The 8,603-nt window shown below is 56.4% G+C and overlaps 1 protein-coding gene across 5 annotated transcripts in view; it reads left to right on the plus strand.

Moving 5' to 3' along the window:
* LOC101642357 (oxidative stress-induced growth inhibitor 1) overlaps positions 1 to 8,603 on the plus strand; it is a 50,917-nt gene that overhangs the window by 6,002 nt on the left and 36,312 nt on the right. For 4 of the 5 annotated variants that reach the window (XM_045293566.1, XM_030886571.2, XM_045293568.1 and 1 more), the window contains exon 1: positions 8,530 to 8,602. The exons of the other annotated variant lie outside the window; for it this stretch is intronic. The gene's annotated coding sequence lies outside the window, so the exon portion shown is untranslated. Of the gene's footprint in view, positions 1 to 8,529; position 8,603 lie in introns of those variants that run through there. 5 annotated transcript variants of the gene reach the window in all.

Raw genomic sequence — 8,603 nt, forward strand, 5'->3', positions numbered from 1 at the left:
ATGATCTGGGCCTGCACGAGGTCAGTAAGTCAGGTGGTGGCGAGATGCTAGTTTGCAGAGAAGCCTGCCAGGTGCTATCAGGCGCCTCTCCCCAACCTGCCCCTGCTCCATGACCCTAAACTAGGCTGCCGAGGCCCTGACCCCGGCTGTCCACACGGGCAAGGTCCTGGGAGGTTGTGGACCTGAGAGATGATAGGGAAGGCAAACAGGGCTTTGTTTTTTTCAGCTGCTCCTGGGGCCAAGTCACAGGAGCCCTGATGGTGTGTGTAGTGTTTCTGCTTTGGGCTGAGAACCATACCATGGCAGTTCAAAACCACCAGCTGCTCCGAGGGAGAAAGGGCTTTCTGCTCTCCTTACTGTTCCAGTCTCGGAAACCCATGGGGCAGTTCTGCTCTGTCCGATAGGGTCGCCATGAGGCAGCAACAATTCGATGGCCGTGAGTTTGCTTTTGAGTGGGGCCACGAGGCCTGGTGCTCCGTGGGTGACGCACGGAAGCGCCCGCCCCCCATGGTCAGTGGTTTGAACACACTAACCAGTCTGCAGGACATGGACGGCAGACTGATTCTGAAAGGTGACAAGGTTGCAGGTCTCTGGGGAAGCCTGCTCTGTTGTTGGCTCATTATGAGTCAGAATACTCCATGGGGCAGTGGTCAGGGGAAACGAGGCAGCTACCCTGCACCAGGCCTGGCGTGCAGACGCTTGCTGGTAGGGACAGGGTCCCGAACAAGGCTGTGGACAGCCCACAGCTTGGGGCCTGCAGGCCTCACTGCCAGCTGCAAAGAGACTGTGCAGGACACACAGGGAGCCTTAGGGACCTGGAGGCAGGAGATGAGCACAGGGATCGGGGAATAGGGAAAGGCATGCCTAACGTCCCTGACAACGGGGTCTGGCCCACACGCTCACGTTCACACATACAGGCCTGGAGCGCATGCACAGAAACACACACACATAATACATTCACACACATGCTCACATTCACATGTACAGACCTGGAGTGCATGTACAGAAACACACACACACAATACATTCACACATATACTCACATGCTCACCTTCACATGTACAGGCCTGGAGCACAAGCACACACACTCACATCCACACACTGTACATTCACACATATACACGTTCACATTCACACATACAGGCCTGGAGCACATGCACACATGCACACACACTATAAATTCAACATACTCATGTGCTCACATTCACATGTACAGGCCTGGAGCACATGCACAGACACTCTTACACACACACAGAATATAAGCCCGAAGCACACACATACACACTCACACATACAAGCCCGGAGCACATGCACAGACACACACAGATTAACACACACACAGAGAATACAAGCCTGAAGCACACACACTCACATCCACACACACCATACATTCATACACACAATACACACTCACATTTACACAATACAAGCCTGGAGCACATTCATACACAGACACACAGTCATATGCACACACACAGAATATGAGCCTGGAGAGCACACATACATCCACACACACTCGCATTTACACACAGAATACAAGCCTGGAGCACGCACACATTCACACTCACATTCACACACACACAATACAAGCCTGGTGCACATGCACATTCACACACACAATACAAACCTGGAGCATACATACTCACACAGAGAATATAAACCTGGAACACACACACACAGAATACCAGCCTAGAGGAGATGGAGGCAGCCGTGGTGACTGCATGGCAGAACTCCCTTCCAGACCAGGTTCGAATACAGCCGATGCATGTACACACACCACACGTCTGTCTGTCTGCTTGCGGAGGCCGGCGTGCAACTGTGATTCTGGACAGACTTTTCCAGAACTTTCAGGCTAAGAGGTACCTGGAAGCAAGGTGTGGCGGTCATCAGGGAAAGCCCAGGGTGGGCACAAGGACCCAGCAGTGTCCTGTCCCATTGTGAGAACCTGCACGGTGGGGCCCACAGGGCCCACACCCGTTGGCCCTGAAAACGGCTCCTGGCTCCATGCTTGCACTGCTCTGAGGGCCTATGCCAGGCTGCAGGATGCCCACCATGGACTGAGGACCCACCACGGGCCCTGGGGGACTTGGGGGGAGCAGGTCTGACTAGTCCTGCCCCCTAGGCTGGGGGATGGAGGCTCAGAGATGTGGTTGCAGGGCCCAAGGCCCTGGGCAACACTCTCGCTACGTTCACTCTATCAGTGAAGGGAGCAGACTGGAGCCCTCGTGCCAATGAACATAGTTGACAGAGACCGTTCCTATAGCAAACGCTGGTTATACTGAGACAGGCGCCCAGCTGGCGGAGCCCTGAAGGCCTCGGCAAACCTACCCAGTGGCTGCAGACCTGCGGGTCTGAGCCCCAAAAGATCAAAACCAAATGCAAGCCTCTGTTCACCAAGTCCATCCTAGCCAATAGCTGCCTCCGGAGGGCTCAGCGGAGCTGCCACATGGGGTTTCCAAGGCCGCCTCTCTCTGCAGAAGCATCGAGAACAGGCATCCACAAAGACACCATGGTTCATCCCTGGTTACTGGGGTGGCCAGAATACAGCCCGGTGGCTCAGCGAGTTAAGCGCGGCCCACAGCATGCAGTTCAAACCCCCAGCGTCTCCCAGGGAGAAGCAGCAGCTTTCTGCTCCCGTGAACAGTGTACCGTCTGGGAAACCCACAGGGGCGGTTGTCCCCTGTCATGTAGGGTCTCTGTGAGTCGGAATCAACTCAATGGCAGTGAGTTGCTTGGTTGGTTTTTTAGGGTAGCAGCTGGTCCCCATCTGCTCTGATGCCATGTTTCTCTGAGATCCCCTGAGGGGTTTACAACAAAGGGTCTACAGAAAGAAGAGGGGTACAGGGTCGAGGGAAGAGGCACGGGGCTCCTCTCTCCGTGGCTGGGTTCTCTCTGTGCTGACGTGAGCTCACCCACCCACCAGTGGCTGCAGGGAAGGAGGAGTGAAGGCTGGTCTTCCCAAGAGACGTGCCCTGCCCCTGACCGTGATGTTGGAATCTGTGGAATGGGGCCTCTGGGCGTCAGGAGATTCTTTATGCCCTGCCCCACTCCTCCCACCCCACCCAGATAGCCCCACTATGCAGCCAGGGGTGAGCTGCACTGCTCCGCCAAAGGCACGTGTCCGGAGTCCTGGCTCATAGACAAGAAGCCCAGAGGGGTTAAGTAACTAGCCCAGAGTCACACAGCAGAAATGGACAGAGTCAGCATCCCAGCTTATCTGCCTCCAAAGCCAAAACCCTTTACACACCCTGGACTGGACCCCCGTCCACCCTGATACTCCAAATACTGTCCCAGGGTCAGTTTTGACTCAGAGTGACCCTACTGGGCAGAGGAGACCTGATGATGTGGGTTTCTGAGGCTGTCAGTCTTTAGGGGAGCAGGCAGCCTCACCTTCCCCCCACGGAGCAGCTGGTGGGTTCGAACGGCTGACCCTGCAATGAGCAGACCAACTCGTCATCCACAACGTCACCCTAACAGTGCGGCTAGTCATCCACTCTCCTGCCGGCACCCTTCCCCTCGATTTAGTTTCTTGGCTTCTTGTGAACTGAATGAAGGTTCCAGGGGAAAGCCGTTTTCTGGCCAACCGTCCAGGCATACCTTAGTTGCTGTCACTGATCTCACTGTCTCCATGTGACCAGCACGCCCCCACCTCTGCCCTGTGTTTCTGGTCTCCATCCCTCCTTCCTTCCCAGCTCTCTGTCCTTTGGCCTTGAGTCCTTGCTGCCTTTTGATGACTCTAAGGGATGGACACCACTCTGGAGTTACTGCCCCCTTACAAACCTGTCGGTTGGTTGGCTGAAAACCAGTCATGGGGGGAGTCCATTGCCAGGCCTGGAGGGTGACTGAGGCCGTAGCCTTGGTCTCTCTCTGGCCAGCAAACTTGGGCTCTGTGAAGATTTTGAGTTTTGTTTCACGTCTTCTCCCACTGGATCCAGGATCTGCTCATGGGATCCCTCTCCGAGCAGCTGGTGGCAGAAGCCGGGCACCATCTGCTCTTCTGGTTCTCAGGGTTGTGGGGTCCCATGTTCGAGTGTCTATTACTTGTGCACTGAACAAATTGCTTCCACGTGTCTTTGATTTTCCTCACTCTTCGTTAGTCGCACCTCAGATGGCTGCTCAGGAGATTTTAAGACTCCAGTCTAGTCACCAAAGCAGGGTGCAGAATGATGTCTCGGGACATCACGATGACTCAGCACACAGCATTGTCCACAAAGACAACCTCCTGCTCCCTCTGGGTGTTTAAGGAAAAGGAGCCTGGAGCTACAGCAGGTACATACTCCGCTGTGGAGCAAAAGCCACCTTTCTGCATCCATGAGCTGCTCCGAGGAGAAAAGGCCCGGCTATCCTCCCGGAAAGACTGTAGGCTCGGAAACCCAGCGTAGCAGTGCCGCTGTGTCCTACAGTCCCCATGAGGCCCAATCAACTCAGGCAGGGGGGCTTAAGAGAAAGGGGAATTTGGCGGGGTTGGGTGGGGGAGTGTCGTGGGATGTGGCTGCTGGAAGCCACCCCCCTCAGGTTCTCTCCACGTGTCCCTGTGTCCTCTCCAGCTTTAATGACAGTGGCTCTGGACCCCCAGGATGGCCTGGCCAGGCCCTGGTGGCCCTGCTGAGGTCCTGCTTTGTGCCCCACACAGACAGACTTCTGAGCATCGCCCACCTGCCTCCACTTCTGGCGGCCTCAGGGTAACCTGTGAGTGGCCCAGTTTCTTCATCGGTAAACTAGCACTGTAGCTGTATTTGCCCATCTCTCGGGGCCAAGGGGAGAATCGATGAGATCATGCAGACAACCGGGCTCGGCACACAGCGGGGCTCTGGACAAATATTGGTGGTTGTATCACGTGCTGGCAGGGTGTGGGGAGAAAAGGGTCACAGCCCTGACTGGGGTCCGTGACTCTGTGGACTCACGTGGGAATAGGATGTCCATGCTGTGGCTTCCTGGCTGGCCCTGGCGGAGGAGGGCAGCTGTGGTGATGGGCAAGGTCTTCCCGCTGCCCACCGGGGCATGGGAAACTTGGACAGCCTTGCCTTTGCACCCTGGGATGGGAAGGAGGCAACCCTTTGTTCGTGAGGCTTTAGTCCTGGAGGCCAGTTCTGGCGCTGTGTGGCCTCAGGCCCCAGAGCACCCTCTCTGAGCCCCTGCTGGGGAGTAAAACTCAAAATGGAACTCATTGCTATGAAGTCAACGACAACTCATAGGACAAGGTAGACCTGCCCCTGTGGATTTCCCAGATCATAAGTAACTCTTTAGGGGAGTAGAAAGGCCCATCTTTCTCCAGGGGAGCAGCTGGTGGTTTCGAACCGCCGACTTTGCAGTTAGCAGCCCCATGGGTAACCCCTGCACCACTAGAGCTCCTAAAAAGAACGACTGAGGTCCATCAAAATAAACACCTTCCTGGACTCACGACATCCGGGACATTTCTCAGACACCTTATAAGCCAGGCAGGAAAGACACAACAAAAACCAATCCTACCAGGTCATTTCCCTGGTCCCAACAAATAGCGAGCCCTTCCAAATGCCCTGTGCATGTCACATGGACAGGCAACCTGTCTGACCCGTGAGAGGCTGCCCGGTTCAGTGGGCATTTCAGACCCAGACTTGTTTTCAGAGAAATCCAGTGACCGCCCCCCTTGAACCACACCGGTTTTGAACTGCGTGGGTCTGCTCAGATCCAAGGTAGGTGTTTGTCCTTCATCCCACCCCCAGTGAAAAGCCGTGGCATTACAGGAAAAGTCGATTGCTTCGTGTAGGCCATTGATCGGGGCTGCCCAGTATGTCGAGATAGATGAAGCCGTCCGGTGTGAGGATGATTGAGAAAGAGGCCGGGAAATGTGTGAAGCTGCCACTGCAGCCACACCAGCAGGGGCAAAACAAACAATGGGTGGACTGTGACCCCCATGGTGAGACAGCGCGGGGCTGGGCGGTGCTTCATTCTTGTCGTACATCGAGCCGCTGTGAGTCAGGACCAACTCGACCACACTCGGCCATTGGACCCCCCAGTTACTCTGAGTACGTCTGCCCTCTTGCCTCTCCTTCCAGCAACTCCACCTCGACCATCCCCATCCTCCCAGTGCTGTCCGGCCGGCCGGAGCCCCTTGTTGCAGCCACTGCGTCCATCCATCTCCTTGAGGGTCTTCCTCTTTTCCGGCTGACTTTCTCCAAAGCAAACCAACCCTGCCACTGCGTCAATACTGACTCCGAGGGAGGCTGGAGGACAGGGTAGAACTGCCCCTGCGAGTTTCCGAGACACTAACTGTGGACGGGTGTTGACCCCATCTCTGCCTCGGAGCCACTGGTGGTTTCGAACCTCCAAACGTACAGATCTCAGCCCAGCGCATAACCACTACGCCATGAGGAGTCCTACAAGCATGGCTGTACTCACACTAAAACCCTTGCAGGGGACATGCATATACTAAGGGTATACTACAGAGTCACTTGTATTTTTATTTCAGTGAACCTTTCCATCGTGCCACCGGCACATCTCAACCTCAGCTCGGGGGAATTTTCTGCTCAGGAGCCACTTGTGGGCCAGGCAGGTGGGAGAGTGTCAGGTGGCACCCCAGATCAGGAACCGCACCCCCAAAGGGACAGCCTGCAGAGAGCCAACCTGCCCCTCCCTCCCACTTTATCTTGGTGTGGAGCTTTCCAGAAACAACTAAACACATTCTATTTCTGACCATCCTGTGGTTGGTAAATAAGGGAAGAAAGTCCACTGGCCACCACTGTCCTCTCAGCAGCTTTTCAAAATGTGGCAGGGGCTGTGGGGGCCGGGGAGGAGGGAGGGTAGGGAGAGGCCAGGAGAAGCCTTCTCCCCCTGCCCCAGCCTTCCGCCTCTGACCCTGAGCACCTGTCTCTCCACCTCAGTGTGCACATCTGAGAATAGGGCGGAGTGGCAGGTGCAGCACTTTGGGAGGGACAAGTACGGAAGGTGAGGCAGCTACTAGAGGAAGATGGAATGTAAGCAAGAGGTGTGTACCAGAGTGCAGGGGGGCCTGCGTCTCTCTGCTGGGCTCCTGGAATACCAGGAAGCATTGCCAGAGGACAGCCCCCAAGGCCACAGAGCACACTTGGGTCTCCACCAGGGTCTCAGAGCAGTAGGGGTCCTCTGCACCCCTCTGCCACTGGCTGCATTATGCAAACTCCCCTGCCCACCCCAGGAAGAGGACTCTGCATATGCCCATTTTCACACGGGGAAAGTGAGGCTGGGAGGGAAGCGCGTCTTGCTGAGCTCATCCAGCCTGGAAGGGGCTGAGTAAATCTGAGGCACATGACCTGAAGCCTCTACTTCCTGTGCGGCCAGGACAGGCCCCACCGCCACCCTTTGTCCCCTTCAGCCAGAAGGACCAACCCAGGGCGAGAATCTGAGGGGCTGGTCTCAGGCCCAACAGTGGCGTGGGGGGACAGAGTGGGGGGTCCCAACCAGGCCAGTAGTCAGGATGCAGAATGTGTTGATGTGCCTTTAAAAAAAACCATCTGAATGAATGTGAAACTCCTCTGATGTGCAGAACATGGTGGTTGCCAGCAAAGATGGCATCGTCTGCCCAATTTCTCCTTTGATGGGTCTTCATTCTCAAGTTTCCTATTTCATCCAGCATGTGCTTTTTATTTTTTCGTTTTTGTAACATTCATTTTGATTTCCAAACAAATCGTGTGAACGTCTTCATCTTGTTAATTTTTTATTTTTCATCTTGTTAATTACTAAGGGTTTTCTGGCATTTTTAAAAATTGGGGGTGGGGACCCGAGGAGAGCACCTCCTTGCCTGCTGTACCCTGGTAACCAGCGTGGGTGTCCACTTCCCACCAACACAGGCAGAAGAGTCAGGCAAGGATGCCCCCAGGCCTGGGAGAGGGGAAGAGGGGGAGAGTAGCATAAACAATGCAAACAGTTTGCAGCTCCCAGTCCTGGTGGCGCAGTGGGCTACAATCCCAGAGGTCATCAGTTCGAAACCACCAGCTGCTGTCGTGGAGGTTGGTGCTCTGTGTTCCTATGAACAGTCCCAGTCTCAGGAACCCGCAGGGGCAGGATAGGCTCGCTGAGCTGAGTTGGCACTGACTCGATTTGGAGGGGGGGGGGGGGGGACCACAAAGACCAGCCTGTAACTTCAGATAGTGCCCACCGCTCACTCACTATTCTAGACTTGGGGGACACAGCCCCTGCCCCCCAGGGGGGGCTTGGTGAAGTGGCTGCAGGTGGCAGAGGTTGTCGCTCCGTCCTGTTGCTGAGATGTCGGGACGCAGGCTTGGCCATAAGCAGCTTGCTCAGCGGCCCAGCCAGTGGGCGCCGTGCCAGCTGGCAGACTGGGGCTTGGGGTGGGGGGAGCCCCCAGCGCGGGCCAGGTTCTCGGAGGCCACGGGCTGGCAGCGCGCCGCCCCCGCCCTGGCACGTTCATTCATTCACGACCTGCTGAGTCACCCTGATGAAGGGGCCAGGCCAGCCCCGCCCCGCCCGCCGCCGCCCGGTGAAATAGCCCCGCTTCCCCGTCGCCGCTCACTGCCTCGAGGGTCCCCACGGCCGACGGGCGACTTCCCGAGCCCGGCAGGCACCCCGACACCCCGCCCTCGGGAGCCTGGCCGGCAGGCTCGCCGGCTCCTCCAGCCGCTGCCCGC

This window comes from Echinops telfairi, unplaced genomic scaffold, assembly GCF_000313985.2.
Source record: "Echinops telfairi isolate 266 unplaced genomic scaffold, ASM31398v2 ScPeMD7_2291;HRSCAF=2852, whole genome shotgun sequence".
NCBI classification, from domain to species: Eukaryota; Metazoa; Chordata; class Mammalia; order Afrosoricida; family Tenrecidae; genus Echinops; species Echinops telfairi.